This window comes from Cervus elaphus, chromosome 19, assembly GCF_910594005.1.
Source record: "Cervus elaphus chromosome 19, mCerEla1.1, whole genome shotgun sequence".
NCBI classification, from domain to species: Eukaryota; Metazoa; Chordata; class Mammalia; order Artiodactyla; family Cervidae; genus Cervus; species Cervus elaphus.
In genome coordinates, this window is record NC_057833.1 from 53,774,299 (window position 1) to 53,791,400 (window position 17,102).

The following is a 17,102-nucleotide window of genomic DNA, read 5'->3' on the forward strand; positions in this document are numbered from 1 at the left end:
TAATATGGGAAAGTACCTGTGTATTAAGCCAGGATTGTGATGTACATACCTACAGATATGTAATTGTTGCGTGTGTGTGTGTGTGTGTGTGTGTGTGTGTCATAGCTAAGGTTTTAACAACCATAATTAGCAAATTGACCCTTTAGTGACTCTCATTTCTTAGGTGTTTTCTGAATTTTTTTTCCCTAAGTTTAAATGATACATTTGCTTATCTTAGGGACTATAAGCCCTCATAAGTATTTGAGCTCTTTTATTTCCTAAGCCCTTTACTTGGTTCATGCTACCTTTTTTTTTAACCTACAAGCTGCCTGTTATGTCTTTGATCTTATCTGTTTTGATATGTCATTTCTTTTTCCTGCCCTTTCCCAAATAAAATTATGGAGCATCTATTATGTTCACAGCACTATTATAATGGAATTTTGCATCCCTATGGGTTTTGTTATTAGATGCTAGACATTATAATACCCCATAGAGGAAAATAAATAAAGGTCAGGATTATTTGTTCCATGAACCACTGAATTGCGTGGGGATTCATTTGCACAGGCCTCCCTATGAAACCCCTTGAACATCTTTTGATTGCTTAATTTATATAGCTTTCCCTGAATAATCAGCAAGGTCCTATTGTATAGCTCAGGGAACTACATTCAATATCCTGTTAATAAACCATAATTGAAAAGAATTATATATATATAATTCTTATATATATATATATTGCTTTCCCTATATGTCAGGCACTGACATGTTTTTAGTGCTTTACAAATACTAACTCATTTAATTCTTACAAATATAAAGAGCAGAAAGGGAAGAACAAATCTTTCGAACAAACCTTTTGTGGTAACACCCAAAGACTTACCTGTCTGGCAACCCCTCAAATGTATTTTCCCTTTTTAACTCTGGTGTCTGTTGGTGTCTCTCTGTTGATTACTTCTGAATCTCAAAAGCTTTTCCTTGTTGCCTCATAATATTTTTAGTTATTGGTTATATAATATTCCACTGAGTTTTTGTATTACATAATAATCTTAACTCGTCCCCTATTGTTATTTTTATTTTGAGAATATAGTTAAGCTACCCAAAGGCCTTATCATAATTTTTGTCCATAAGCACTTTCCAGCTCTGGGTAAAGTTCAGGTAGGATGGCTATAATGTTTGACAGATATTTCCATTGACCACAGTTTGACTGAATGGTTATAGGAATAGCCATCTTGGTGACCTTCTCACTTTGTGCCACCCTGCCATTTTAAAAGCTGTCTTTGGGAGTTAAACATAATATACTTTTAGCCTATAGTTGTGGAAAAGAGTAGCCAATGTAACTAGAAGGAGGAATTAAGTCAGGACAGGGACTAGCGATGTGACCAGATTAGTCTCAGTCATAGTCTTCTGGTTGGAATTATTAGTATTTAGTAATTGGAGCATCATGTAGTCAGTTATTATACTCCAAGTTACCCAATAGATTTTATTGACTCTGATTTAGTTCAGAATAAATAGTATTTTCTCCTTGATCAGAGAGGAACATTTTTTCAATGTTTTGAAACTCTGGGTTTATAATACTTTTGTGAATTCCAAGTATCTTAGAGAATAATGTTTCTTAGTGTCAATATTCAGCAGTAGAAACCTTTCCTTCCTAAATGAAATTTATGAAAAACCTCTGTTCTACAGGTAGAACAGATAAAAAGCAAAGCTGTTCCTGATTGAAACTGGGGTATGAGAACAACTGACTGCCTTCTCTGAGTTGCAGCTCATGTTTGTAGAAGCCTGGGATCCTGCAGGAGTATGGAAACCAGTTTTTGTTTTTACAAGAGACTTAGATTTTATTTAAATCAAGTAATAGTTTTCTTTAAAAAATATTTCTCATAAAATTATTTATAAAAAATATTTCATAAAAAATATTTCTTATATAAAATTGTTTTACCTGTGGTTCATCATAGTTTGATTATGGAGTAATTAAAGCTATCTTCCTTAAATAAGACTCTCCCTCTTTTTGTATGAGAGACAGTTTATAAATAGCAAGGATGTCCAGTTGATATTATTGCTCATATCAACTTTGCTGTTGTTAGTAACTGTGCATAGGGCAGTGTTCAGAAAGGGAGGTTTGTGCAACTTCCTCTGGGATCAGGGAGAAGAATGGTGTGTTTGATTTTGCCTGTTTGTCACTAGCCCTGGAGAGAAAATGGTTGAGGTAAATCCTTTACGAAAAGTAAAGAGCTCTGGCTTTGTATCCAGAAATACTTGGGTGCATCCTATTTCCACCACTTCATAGCAGTACGACAGGCAGTGTTACCTTTGAAAGCCCTTTTCAACCCTTGTCATCTGTATAGTAGGGATTTTGTAAGGAAAAAAATGTAATATAAGTGCTTATCATAGCACATGGTGTATAATCAACAGATTAGCTTACTATTTTACAAATTACTTAAGTAATAGCAAATACATATTGCACTTGCTGTGTGTCCAGACATTTCTCTAAGCCCTTTTGCACATACTTCATACCTCACTTCACTCTTAACTGCAACCCAGTAAAGAATGGGTATACTGTTACTATTCCTGTTTTATAGAAGAAGAAATTTAGGCAGAGTTAAGTAAGCTGTATGACCTAAGACTCATACAGCCACAGAGTGGCAAAATTAGGAGTCAGCTCCACAGTCTGTCTCCATAGTTTGTGTATTATTGCTTTACAGTTTTGCACTAGAAGCAGCGTATCTTAGTAATGATTGTTGAGCAAGGGGAGATTATATAATGTCTACTTTGGAGACCTTTTAGAAGTAAATAGCCTTTTGCTGTGTGATAATAATAGTGTATATGTGCTCATTCAGTTGTGTCTGACTCTTTGTGATCCCATGTACTGTAGCCCTCCACGCTCCTCTGTCCATGAGATTTCCCAGGCAAGAATACTGGAGTGGGCTGCCATTTCCTTCTCCAAGGGATCATCCTGATCCCAGACTCAAACATGCATCTCCTGCTTTGCAGGCAGATTCTTCACCAGTGTGTCACCGGGGAAGTCCAATAATAATAGTAATAATAGCCCAAACTTATATGGTGCTTACTGTATGATAGGAATTAACCTAAACACTTTGCCGTTTTTTTCTTTTCTATATTTTTGGAAGAGCTTTTGAGAGGATTATTCTTAATTCTTCTTAAAATGTTTGTTAGAATTTACCATTGAAACCATCCAGCGCTGGCCTTTACTTTTGGGGAAGTTTTTGATCACTGATTGAATCTCTTCTTGTTAAATAAGTTTGTTGAGATTTTGTATTTCATCTTCAGTCAGTTTAGTGATTGGTATGTTTCTAGTAATTTATCAGTTTCATCTACATTATCTAATTTGTTGCTGTACAGTTTGTTCATTGTATTCTGTTACAGTCCTTGTATCTGTAAGGTCAACAGTAATATCCTTACTTTCATTTCTGATTTAGTTTTTTGTGTCTTCTCTCTTTTTTCTTTGTCAGTGTAGCTAAAAGTTTGTCAATTTTGTTGATCTTTTCAAAGAACCAACTTTTGGTTTCCTTGAACCTGTTGTTTTTTTCTGTTCTCTTATTTTATGTGTGTGCTCAGTCATGTCCGACTCTTTGCAACCCAGTGGACTGTAGTCCTCCAGGCTTCTCTGTCCGTGGGATTTTCCAGGCAAGAATACTGGAGTAGGTTACCATTTCCATACCTCTAGGGGATCTTCCCAATCCGGGGATCAAACCTGTGTCTCTTAGCATTGGCAGGCAGATTCTTTTACCACTGAGCTACCTGTTTCTGGTTTAATCTTTATTATTTTCTTCCTTCTGGTAGCTTTAGGTTTAGTTTCTCTTCGTTTTCTTGTTCTTTAGGGTATAAAGTTATGTTATTGATTTAAGATCTTCTCTCTGTTTATTCCTGAGTACTGCTTTGCTGCCTCCATTGAGTTTTGGGATATTTTCTTTTTGTTTTCATTTATCTCTTAAGTGTTTTCTAATTGTTCTTGTTTAAAGATGTGTTGCTTTATTTTCTCTTTGGCCTGTTTGGTTGTTAACAGTGTGCTAAAAGTTTGCTGTAACAGTTTGTTATAATAGTGTGCTATAATTTCCACGCGTTTTGAATTTTTTGATTTCTGGTTTTTATTTCATTGTGGTTAGAGAAGATGCTTTGTATGATTTTAGTCTTTTAAAACTTACTGAGATTTGTCTTATGGCCTAATATATGACCTATTCTGGAGAATATCCCATGTGCACTTGAGAAGAATGTGTATTCTTCTGTTTTGGGATAGAGTGCTTTCTCTGAATTTTTGCATCTTTATTCATATTCTTTAGCCATCTTTCTTTCTTTTCCCGGTTCATGATGACTTTGTCTGGTTTTGGTATCAGGGTAATACTGGCCTCATAGAATAAGTTGGGAGGTGTTTTCCTCTTCTATTTTTTTGAAAAATTTCGTGAAGAATTGGTATTATTTCTTCTTTGAAGGTTTGGCAGATTTCTCCAGTGAAGCCATTTACAACGGATGACTCATTGTGGTAAATTTAAAATTACTAATTCAGTTACTTTACTTGTAATAAGCGTACTTAGATTTTTCATTTCTTCTTTTGTCCATTTTGGTGATTTTTTCATTTCATCTAAATTGTCTTATTTATTGACATGAAGTTGATACTTTTCCCTTAAAATTATTTTTGTTTCTGTAAGGTCGGCTGTGATGTCTCTGCTTTCATTCCTGGTTTTGATAATTTGAGTCTTCTTTCTTTTTTGTTTCTTGGTCAGTCAGCTAAAGGCCTGTCAATTTTGTTGATTTTTTTTTTTTCCCCCAATGAACCAACTTTTGGTTTCATTAATTTTTTTAATTGGCTTTCTGTTCTCCAAAGTATTTATTGTTGTTCTAGTCTTCATTATTTCCTTCCTATGGATTTATTTTGCCCTTTTTTTTCCCCTAATCTTTCAAGTAGAAGCTAAGGTTATTGATTAGAGATCATTCCTCTTTTAAATGTCATATATTGGTCAAAGGCTGTGTTTCAAGTCTCATTCGCCAGTTATATTTTTATCTTTTACCATTGGATGTGTGGTTGGCTTGAATGCTGTTGTCATAGTTTAGGAAGTTCATTATTTATTTGCCACATGTTGAACCAGGGACTGATAGATCGGAATTTCCCCTCTCATTGCTCCTGGGAGGCTATAGCCTTGGACACTCACAATCTTTTTCACTGCCAGGATGAATGTGATTTTACTTCCTAGGAGTTGCTGTTGGCTCAGAGTGGCTTATTGTTTCCTCAAGTGTATGGTCAGAGGTTGTTTGTAAGCCACTTGTGGCAGTGGTACTTCTGCTGCATGTCGATGTATCTGTGTGCACCTCAGGGGATGCTTCAGGTTTGTCCCACATCCTGCTCGGCTAGCAGCTGTGCACATCCTTACCAACTTACAGAGATGACTGTAATTCCAAGTAGGTTCTTCGTGACTATGTTTTCCCTTGGTTCTTTCTATTAAACTTATGGTGCCTTGCCTTGTTTATGTCCTGAGCCTACCAGCCTCCTCTTAATTGCTATCTACAAAGACCTCCTTTTGTACAGTTTATGAGGCTCTCACAGCAGATATGCTGGGGTGGTTTGCCATTCCTTCCTCCAGTGGCTCACGTTTTGTCAGAACTCTGTTATGACCTATCCATCTTGGGTGGCCCTACATGGCATGACTCATAGCTTCATTGAGTTATGCAAGCCCCTTTGCCATGACAAGGCAGTGATCCATGAAGGGGAAAGATTGAGGGCAGAAGGAGAAGAGGGCATCAGAGAAAGATGGCTGGATGGCATCACTGATACAATGGACATGGACTTGGGTAAATTTCAGGAGATGGTGAGGGGCAGGGAGGCCTGGTGTGCTGTAGTCCATGGGGTCACAAAGAATCAGACAACGACTGGGCAACTGAACAGCAACAAAGATTTCCATTGGTTTTAGGCAACAATTATAGGCTAGAGTTATTCCTCTGTATTGCAAATAGTTAACGTCTTGCAATAGAGCACATAGCCTGCCTTTCTTCCTGGACAGAACCCCTGTGCTCCCACCCTAGAACTGGATGAGGACTCACTTTTCCCAGAGTCACACCCTTACTGTATGAGAAGGCACCGAAAGAGGGGCAATAGCAATGGCACCCCCTAGTCTTCACAAGTTGGCCCTCCCAGCATGGGAGCTGTTCCCGTGAGCAAATTGAGGATGAGACTGTTGAGGGCTCCAGCCTACTATGCTTGGAGTAGGGCTTCTCTTACTTACTTGTGGGGACTGAGTCGGGGAAGGAAGAGACAGTTCTCTTGGCTAGGATAAATCTTTTGCAACTTGGGATGCAGCTTGTCCCCCCTGGGGTGAGACCGCAGTCCTTAGCTAGGAGCTGAGAGGAGAAGGTGCTGTCTGGAATAGAGTGCTGGGTGGTTCAGTGGCTCAGTCACGTTCAGCTCTTGCGCAGAGAGAGTGCTGAATAGAGCTTCCCATACCTGGAGATAGGATGGCGGGGTAAAGGCGCAGGTCTTTGTTAAAATGCAATAGATTCTTGCAGTTCTTACCAAGATTTGTTTCTTACTTGCTGTGTGCCCTTAGAACAATTTCCATATACTTCACACAGTTGTTGGCTAAGCATTTTATCATTTTGCTTTGCTGAGGAGAAGATCTGAACTCCTTGCACTGCTATTCCAGAAACCTTGCTCCCCCTCTTATTATTTTCTACACTTTGTGGACTACTTAGTGAAATTGTTATGCTAGGTAGAAAAGATTAATAAAATAGAGGCCTCCAACTATAGTGGGTACATACTGTAGTGTAGAGGGATAAATTTAAAAAGTAATGACAGCATATGCTAATTATCTTCTATCTTTTTACCTCATTAACTTTAAGCAAACACAAAAAATTAACACCATTTTACTAATACTTTATTAAACATTTACCAAAATAATTATTTTAAAATAGTAGATAGATAAATACACCTTATATGTAATTTAATCAAATTCAAATTCTTAGAGATATTCATTTGGTTAACTGGAATTACATAATGTCTTAAATCATAAATAAAAATGCAATTTTTTCTTAAAATTTTATGATTTATAAAGTGCTTTTAAAATGCATTTTTCTCATTTAAACATCATGCAGTACTGCTAGGTAGCTAATATTATATTTTGTTAGTTTCATCATTGGAAAAATGGAAGTCTTGTGTGATTAAAGAATTTGCCCGGTGTTGTATAGTTAGTAATCATGGGAACCATTTTCAAACATAGATTCTTCAGCTATGAAGTCTGTTTTCTTTCCAACCACTTATTCTCTTCAGATTGTAAAACTTACTTCAATTTGCCTGCATTGTATAGTGTTTTAGGTACAAAGTGTAAAATCTGTCTACCTGAATTTGAAGAAGGACAGGAGAGAAATATACTGCAAAATGATACATGGAATGACACTTATTTGTATTAGGAACAGAAATAGTATGGAGGAAAGTAATAAATTATCCAGAGGGGTCAGCAGATGAATTACATAGGAGAGGTGATGGTTATTCAGGGTTTTGAAGCCCAAAGAAGAGCTATTTTGATATGTAGTGCAGAGTAGGTATGTGTCAAGTTAGAAGTACAGGATGTTTGAAAAGTTTGTTGGAGTAAAACAGCATAGTCTATGTAGAGGAGATACAGGTATTTCATGATTTCAGATATGTAAAATAGGGAGTTATGGGGCTAGTAGTGGGATGTGAAGCTGAGAAAGTAAAAGTAGTTTCATAATTGTTTGTCAACTTCTCTATAGGAAAAGGATTTTTTGTTGTGTTGCTGTTTTAAATGAAATGAAATCCTGTTACAGAAATGACATACATGCAGAAATGTTATACAGAGTTGTAGCTAAGTATATATGTAGTCAAGTTTATGAAATTAATGCCTCTGGCTTTTTTCTTTGTCACCTTTCTTACTGTGTGAAAATTACTGATATCAAGGAATTTTACTCACTGAAATAAAGAGGTTGCCTAAATAAGGCCAGTTTTGTATCTCTTAAAATTTCATGGTGATTTCTATTACAGTGTAGTAGAAATAGATAATCGATGAAACTTTTACTGAAGAAATGCTGACATTTTTGTTGGAGTGTGACCTAAAGAATAAATATATAGGTAATGTAAAACTCCCTGAAGTGAATGAATTATCTAGACCTCCTCGTGAGTTATAAATGTTATTGACAACAGTAAGGTGCTGACTATCATCTGTTTGAAAATGTAAATATACAACTTTCTTTTTGTTATTAATTATCACCTTGTTTTTATGTTATAATATTTTAGTGAAACAAATATTTCTACATTCATTCTGTAAAAAAAAATTTGAAATAACAGAGGGGTAGTAGACAAAAATAAGATCTTGACCCTAATCCTTAAATCCCCAAATCTCTTTCCACATAGGTAAATTTCCTATGTGCATATATGAGCACGTATATCATATGTAGGAGAAGGACTTGGCAACCCACTCCAGTGTTCTGGCCTAGAGAATCCCGTGGACAGAGGAGCCTGGTGGGCTGTTGTCCATGGGGTCGCACAGAGTCGGACCTGACTGAAGCGACTTAGCATTCATGCATGCATTGGAGAAGGAAATGGCAACGCACTCCAGTATTCTTGCCTGGAAAATCCTAGGGATGGAGGAGCCTGGTGGGCTGCCGTCTGTGGGGTCGCACAGAGTTGGACTGAAGCGACTTGGCAGCAGCAGCATATCATGTGTCACCATAACAGCATAATAATATGGCCTTTTATGTCTATGTGCCTAGACCCTGCACCCAATTTCCTTTATTGTTAACGTCTAATATCAGTATGGTACATTTATTACAATTAATGAACCATTACTGATACATAATTATTTATTCAGGTTTCCTTAGTTTTTACCTAATGTCTTTTTTTCTCTTCCATAATCCTGTTGAAGCTACCTTAGTGCATTTAGTTACTATGTCTCTTAGGTTCCTCTTGGCCATGGCAGTTTCTCAGACTTCCCTTGTTTTTGATGACAGTAGCATTTTTTGAGTAGTGGTAGGTAGATATTTTGTAGACTGCCTCACTATTGGAATTTTTCTCATAAGAAGCTAGAGCTATAGGTTATTTGGAAAAAGACCACAGAGTGCCATTTTCAACACATCACATTAAGGGTATGTGCAGTCAACACGATTTGCTATTAATCTTCATCACCTGGCTGACCTTGTATTTTTCAGTTTTCTCTACTGTATAGTTACTCTCTCCCCTCTTCCATGCTGTATCCTTTGAAAGGAAGTCACTATCCACAGCCCACACCTCAGAAGAGGGGAATTATTTTCCTTAAGGGTAAAGTTGCTGTGTAAATTACTTGGATTTCTTTTGGGTGATGATTGTTTATTAAGCTGTTATTTATTTATATCAGTGTGGACTCATGCCTATTTACTTTATACTTTGGGTTATAATGTAATAGTACTTTTTTGTAGTATTAGAAAAATCAAAAAAGTTGTAGAAAGATGCTCAATCTCATTCATAATTGTAAACATTCTATTTTTATTATTATTATTAATCAAATGTTCCTGCTTTGGTCATTGGGAGCTCTTTGCAGTTAGCCATTTGTTCTCCTTTGTCATAATTCAATTACTGTGGGCTTCAGTTATGTTTTGGATTTTGAACATGTCTTTACTTTCTGGCATATAGATTATTTTAAATTTCTTTTCACAAATCTTTAGTCATCTTTGTGTGTGTGCATGCACATACACACATGCACACACACAGAATTGTTTTCATAGACTTCGTTTCTAGAAATGGCATTGCTGAGTCAAATTGGATGTGTCTGTTCATCTTCACTTTGGGATAAATATTTTAGCCCACTGACTTCCCAAAAGACTGCAAGAATTGGGGATTTCACCAGAAGTATATAATGGTGCATTTTGGACAGACAGCATTCCAGTACTTAGTTTTCTCAGGTTGAATTTTCTTTTCCAATTTGATATGTAAGAAATGGTAGCTCATTGTTATTTTATGGCCTTTCTGTAATTATGAATGAGATTGAGCATCTTTCTACATTTTTGCCATTTGTATGGCCATATATTTGTGCCTATTTCCATTTTCTTCTATTAGAATGTTAGTCTTTTCTTATTGATGTACAGGAGCTGTTTGTATTTTAAACAAAAACAAGCTCTTTATCATGTGTAAACAATTTTTTTTTCCAAATTGTCATATTTTTATTTGGTTCTGTTTTTTTAAGCTTTACATTTTTATGCAATCAGATTGGCATTGTTTTCCTTAATAGCTTATAAATATTTTGTCCTCCAATATTTGCAAACACATATTTTTTCTTCTGGTACAATTTTTTTCATGATTTTGTGTAATTTTAGTATTTCTTTTCTTTGAAGGTGTGAAATAAAGATGAAGCTTGCCTTAATCATTGTTGTATGCTAGTTGCTCATCTCCTTCCCCATCCCCTCTCCCAGTCTCCCAAGCAAAAGAATATTTCTCTTTTTCCTAATCCATACCGTTTCCTGTTAGTATTATTTCCATCTTTAGCCAGCCTGGCACATTCATCAGAGAAAAGGCATCTACTTTGAAGACTTTTCTGCAGTGCAGGTACCCTAAACTCAATTTTGAGGAGAACCCTGGGTTACTATGATACTTTGTTGGATGTCTTTATACTGGGTTCTCTTACATGCTGCTTTGCATCCCATCAAATTTTTAGAATGATAACGCAATTTTGCTTACAACTGCATCTTCAAGCAACTTTGTTTGCTCAAGTTGAAAACTTGGGGTAAGAGCATCATAGTAATTTGTATCTGTTTTCCAGTGGATGAAATTATCCCAGCTTTTGCTGAGTTTTTGTTAAGTGTGATCAAAATTTTGTCATCTTAATTTCTTAAAAGTGAACAGTTTTAGAGTGGAGCTCATAGAGGAGGAGCTATCAGCAGTTTGTTGTTGTTCAGTCACTAAGTCATGTCCGATTCTTAGCGACTCAAGCAGAGTCAGACATGACTCTTGACTGGACATGACATGAACTGCAGCACGCCAAGCTTTCCTGTCCTTCGCTGTCTCCCATAGTTTGCTCAAACTCATGTCCATTGGGTTGGTGATGCCATCTAACCATCTCATCCCTGTCGCCCACTTCTCCTGCCCTCAATCTTCCCCAGCATCAGGGTCTTTCCCAGTGAGTTGGCTCTTTGCATGAGGTGGCTAAAGTATTGGACCTTCAGCTTCAGCATCAGTCCTTCCAATGAATATTCAGGGTTGATTTCCTTTAGGATTGACTGGTTAGAGAATAGTCTTTAATAAAAATGATAACTGAACCATGGAGAGAAATATTCCTAGAATTATACATCATGTAGTTTGGAAGCCTAGTAACTGTTTTTTGAAATCAATACTTTCTTATTATGTTAGTAGACTGTTTTCAGTATCTCCAGCTAAATGATACTCTCTATATGTTGTGTAATTTTCTGCTAATCTGTGAATATTCAGGCATTCTGTTTGATAACTCAAAAGACATTGTGTTAAGAAAACAACAGGCCTGAGATTTTCCAGAAAATAACAAGTGATAAGAATGCAGAATCCTGGACTTTCTTTCTTCTTCAAATATTAAGTATCCTCAGTCTCTTAAATTATCTTTTGAATAAGTCTCCAAACAAAACTACTTTGGGAACATGAAAATATTAATATCTCTGCTATGATGACATTTCCTAGGAATGGGCACTTTCCCCTCAGGGAAGATTATTCCTGAGGCTGTTTAATTTAAGGCAGAACATCTGCAGGTGTAACAAGAGCATTTGAAGAATATGTGTTGAGCCCATTTATTTCAGAACAGTATTGGTGGTAGTATTTCTTTGTTTTTCTTGGTTTTAGTCTTAGGACCCAGTTACATATACATTTTTTAAAGTGGATTTGATTTGAATATAAGCACAGAGCCATGAAAAGCGAAAGGGTGTTCAAAGAGCCTTTGAATATAAGATACCTCCTGTGTCTCAGAAAATGAAGATAGTTAAAACAACAACTTTTAAATGTCAAGGGACAGTTACACTATACCTACAAAATGGACAGACCTCCACTATGGTTCTAAGGAAATCTGACAAGCTAAGAGTGAATAAATAGAATTTATTTGAGCAAAAAGATAGACATATTAATCTGAAAAGTACTGCTCCAAATATAATCTGAATCTCTGTATTTCTTATAGTGTAATAAATGAGGACATTTGACCTGGTTTTAGTAACCTTCCTTTCTGGTGTTTTGTTAATATTATGAATAAAATATAGTGCCTAAAAATGGTTATCATTCATTCATACATCAAATGAAGCCTGAATTGTGCAAAGTAGAGTGGAATTATCTTTCTTGATCTGAACACAGTACTTCTGTAATACCTAATATTGGATCAAATTTTTTCATTAGCTGCATCTCAGTGTTGATTCCTTTTGAGCTGTATTCAGTTACACCTATCATTTATTTTCCAGTTGAATTACTGTCAAGTCTTATCTGTCTTTTTATGTAATGAATTGATACTTTGATTTTAATCATAGGGTTTTATATTTATCTTTCTTAAATTTTTTATTGTTGATTTGGCTTAGCATTCTAGACTACTAGCGTCCTTTAAATTCTAATTTGGTCTTCCATTTTAAGGCATTTTCCCTAAGTTTGTGGCAATATTATGTGGTTTGTTAAAGTCAGAAAATTGTAAATTGACTGCCAGATCTATCCCCTGATGTGTTTTATTTGACAGGCACATTGTTTTTGTTTTTTAAGTAACATGCTTTTAATTGTATCTTAATCTAATCTATCTTACCAGCTACCACCTCTTACTGTGTTATACATTTTGGCTTCACACATCTACATTTGTTGTTTAGGCTTTTGCAACCCTTAATAAAGGAAAACATGTACAAAAATAGGCTTATATTAATCTGCAAACTACTGCTCCAAATATAATTTGAACCTCCGTATTTGTCATAGTGTAATAAATGTAGCCCTACAACTAGAAATCTTCCTTGAACTTGGTATTCATTTTTTAATCTGTTTATTCTTCACCTTTGGTATGATTATTTAGCAAATGAATTAAATTGCCAATACATATTTCGAGTTCATTTATAAATATATATTGTGATTAGCTTTGTCAAAAGATTTTTTTAAAATCAAGAAACCTATAATCGTATGATAGTTAAAAAAGAATAATTTTGACATCTGTATTAATGACCTTTTATAAGAATTGGGGTCATCAGACAGAGCATTCATTTTACTTATTCTCCCTAACACCTAATCACTTATTTTAGATGTACAGAAAAAAATGTGGTAGTGTTTCTTTTTAAAATTGATAATAGTTAAAACTAAATCTTTATTCTGTGCCAGGTAATATGCTTTAAGAGCTGTATATGGATCATTTCTTACAATTTCATAACAGTCTTTTATAAAGTATGTATCATTAGCAGCACTTTTAGAGTGGACTGTGGCTTCAAGCGGTAAAGTAACTTGCTGTGGTCACATAACTTGTAGTAGCAGAGTTGGGACTTCTGTGTAGTTTGTGTGACTCATGCTAACCTTTCCCCTTAATTATTACAGAGTATACCTTCTCTGAGTTTTGGATTTCCTCTGGTCATGTTCTAGAACCTTGTTTCATCAGTTACCTTTCCTTTCTTAAAACTTTATTCTATTTTTATCCACCTAGCTTATAAATAATTTGGGTCTCTTAGCCATTAAAAAGTACAAACAAAAAGCATGTTAAAATTTTGTATTTGACTTCTATTTCCCCTCAAGTTACCAGTTCTCTCCTTACTTTCACCAGTAGAGATTTTGTAAGAACAAACTAGATTAACTGCCTCCTGTTTCTCACCTGCCATCTGTTCACTCTTGAACTCAGTACAGGTTGGTTGCTACTGGCACCATGGACTGAAACTACTCTTTCCAGCACCATCACTGAACCATTTTATACCAGATTCAGAAGCCTTTTCAGTTGCATCCTTCCTGCTATTGAAACACTTTGCTGTTCCCCATCTCAAGATTATTAAAGCTCACCTGTGGGTCTTCCGATGCTAGTCTTCCCTTGCTCTTTTATGTCTCTTAGTTCTTGTTGCTGAGTTGTCCCCCTAGGGTCTCCTGCTTCTGAAGTTTCAAGGATCTTATACTCCTTTCCTCGCTCTTGAGTGAGTGGTTCTGTTCTTACAGTTTCAGCTATTCCCTGAGTCTAACTATGCTCTACTCTTGTTTTCTGAATTTGACTTGACCAACCATCTAGGTATTTCCAGTCACCTATAAAACATAGCTACCTAAAATGTTCTCATATCCGTTAAGTAAAAGTTCAACTAACTTTTCCCTCACACCTTTTTGCTCTTTCTATGTTCCTTATCTCATTACCTGCCTAATTGCCCAAGTTTAAGGACTGCTAAGTTAATCCAAACTTGTTTGTTTCTCAGATTCTCTATTACTGTCTGGTTTAACTAGCCAGTATACAGTATACCTGCCCCATGCCTCATTTTATTTTGTTTCCATTTATTTTTATTCATTGGAGGCTAATTACTTTACAATATTGTAGTGGTTTTTGCCATACATTGACATGAATCAGCCATGGATTTACATGTGTTCCCCATCCCGATCCCCCCTCCTGCCTCCCTCTCCATCCCATCCCTCTGGGTCTTCCCAGTGCACCAGCCCTGAGTACCTGTCTCATGCATCCAACCTGGGCTGGTGATTGTTTCACCCTTGATAGATACTTGTTTCAGTGCTGTTCTTTCTGAACATCCCACCCTCGCCTTCTCCCACAAAGTCTAAAAGTCTGTTCTGTACATCTGTGTCTCTTTTTCTGTTTTGCTTATAGGGTTATCATTACCATCTTTCTAAATTCCATATATATGCGTTAGTATACTGTATTGGTGTTTATCTTTCTGGCTTACTTCACTCTGTATAATGGGCTCCAGTTTCATCCATCTCATTAGAACTGATTCAAATGAATTCTTTTTAATGGCTGAGTAATATTCCATTGTGTATATGTACCACAGCTTCCTTATCCATTCATCTGCTGATGGGTATCTAGGTTGCTTCCATGTCCTGGCTATTATTAACAGTTCTGTGGTGAACACTGGGATGCACGTGTCTCTTTCAGATCTGGTTTCCTCGGTGTGTATGCCCAGGAGTGGGATTGCTGGGTCATATGCCCATGCCTCATTTAAAAAAAAAATCCTTATTGCCTGTGTCCTGGTCCAGGCCTTGGATTTTTTTTTTTTTTTCATTTATTTTTACTAGTTGGAGGCTAATTACTTTACAGTATTGTAGTGGGTTTTGTCATGCATTGACATGAATCAGCCATGGAGTTACATGTATTCCCCATCCCAATCCCCCCTCCCACCACCCTCTCCACCTGATTCCTCTGGGTCTTCCCAGTGCACCAGGCCTGAGCACTTGTCTCATGCATCCAACCTGGGCTGGTGATCTGTTTCACTATAGATAATATATATGTTTCAATGCTGTTCTCTCGAAACATCCCACCCTTGCCTTCTCCCACAGAGTTCAAAAGTCTGTTCTGTACATCTGTGTCTCTTTTTCTGTTTTGCATATAGGGTTATCATTACCATCTTTCTAAATTCCATATATATGTGTTAGTATGCTGTAATATTCTTTATCTTTCTGGCTTACTTCACTCTGTATAATAGGCTCCAGTTTCATCCATCTCATTAGAACTGATTCAAATGAATTCTTTTTAATGGCTGAGTAATATTCCATGGTGTATATGTACCACAGCTTCCTTATCCATTCATCTGCTGATGGGCATCTAGGTTTCTTCCATGTCCTGGCTATTATAAACAGTGCTGCGATGAACACTGGGGTGCACGTGTCTCTTTCAGATCTGGTTTCCTCAGTGTATATGCCCAGGAGTGGGATTGCTGGGTCATATGGCAGTTCTATTTCCAGTTTTTTAAGGAATCTCCACACTGTTCTCCATAGTGGCTGTACTAGTTTGCATTCCCACCAACAGTGTAAGAGGGTTCCCTTTTCTCCACACCCTCTCCAGCATTTATTGCTTGTAGACTTTTGGATAGCAGCCATCCTGACTGGCATGTAATGGTACCTCATTGTGGTTTTGATTTGCATTTCTCTGATAATGAGTGATGTGGAGCATCTTTTCATGTGTTTGTTAGCCATCTGTATGTCTTCTTTGGAGAAATGTCTGTTTAGTTCTTTGGCCCATTTTTTGATTGGGTCATTTATTTTTCTGGAATTGAGCTGCAGGAGTTGCTTGTATATTTTTGAGATTAATCCTTTGTCTGTTTCTTCATTTGCTATTATTTTCTCCCAATCTGAGGGCTGTCTTTTCACCTTGCTTATAGTTTCCTTTGTTGTGCAAAAGCTTTTAAGTTTCATTAGGTCCCATTTGTTAAAAATATGGAACACTTCACAAATTTGCGTGTCATCCTTGCGCAGGGGCCATGCTAATCTTCTCTGTATCGTTCCAATTTTAGTATATGTGCTGCCGAAGTGAGCACCAGGCCTTGGATTCTTATAGGAGGTTTCCAGCTGCTCATGCTACTTTGATTCTCATTTTCCCAGTTTCCCCCTTCTCCATTCCCATTTTTCATCATGTTGTTTGGTTAAAACTTGGCAGACCATCATTCTAATTTTTAGGTAATATCCATTCCCTCTGATCTTCATTTATTCAGCAAGTATTTTTTGAATACCTACTCTGTGCTAGATGCTGTTCTAGGTGAAGATAGAGCAGAGGACAAAACAAACAAAAATCTTTCCCTTCGTGGAGCTTAGTCCTCATGGGGCAAAAGCCAACAATAAAAAGTAAACTCTGGTTAGAAAGTGATAAGTATCCTTGGGAAAATGATGAAGGTTGATGGGAACAGGGGGTAGAGGAATGAGTTACAATTTGGAATGAGAGAACTAGGGAAAGCTACTCTAAAAGTCACACTAGAGCAAAGATTTGAAGGAGTTGAATAGAGTGAGCTGTGTGTATATCTGAGGAAGAACATTCCAGACTGAAAGACTGATCAGTTCAGAGGCCCTGAATGCCAGAGCCTGCCAAATGTGTTAAACAAACAGCAGGAAGCTCTTGTCTCCAGAGAGGAGTGAGCAGAGGGAAGTAAGGAAGTATTTGTGTAGGACCTTGTAGACCATTTATCTGTAAGAATAAATCTTAATGGAGTAGAAGAGATACAACCTACTTTATATTTTATTGATGTTGGATTGTAAAGGGCTGGAGTTG

The 17,102-nt window shown here is 36.6% G+C and overlaps 1 protein-coding gene and 1 non-coding gene across 6 annotated transcripts in view; one reads left to right on the forward strand and one right to left on the reverse strand.

Annotated features, from left to right (window-relative positions):
* Positions 1 to 17,102, forward strand: part of GSK3B (glycogen synthase kinase 3 beta) — a 207,997-nt gene that overhangs the window by 112,730 nt on the left and 78,165 nt on the right. The gene's annotated exons all lie outside the window — the stretch shown is intronic.
* On the reverse strand, positions 16,271 to 16,377 carry LOC122676301. Its single transcript, XR_006335560.1, has one exon. It is a non-coding gene; the product is annotated as a U6 spliceosomal RNA (small nuclear RNA).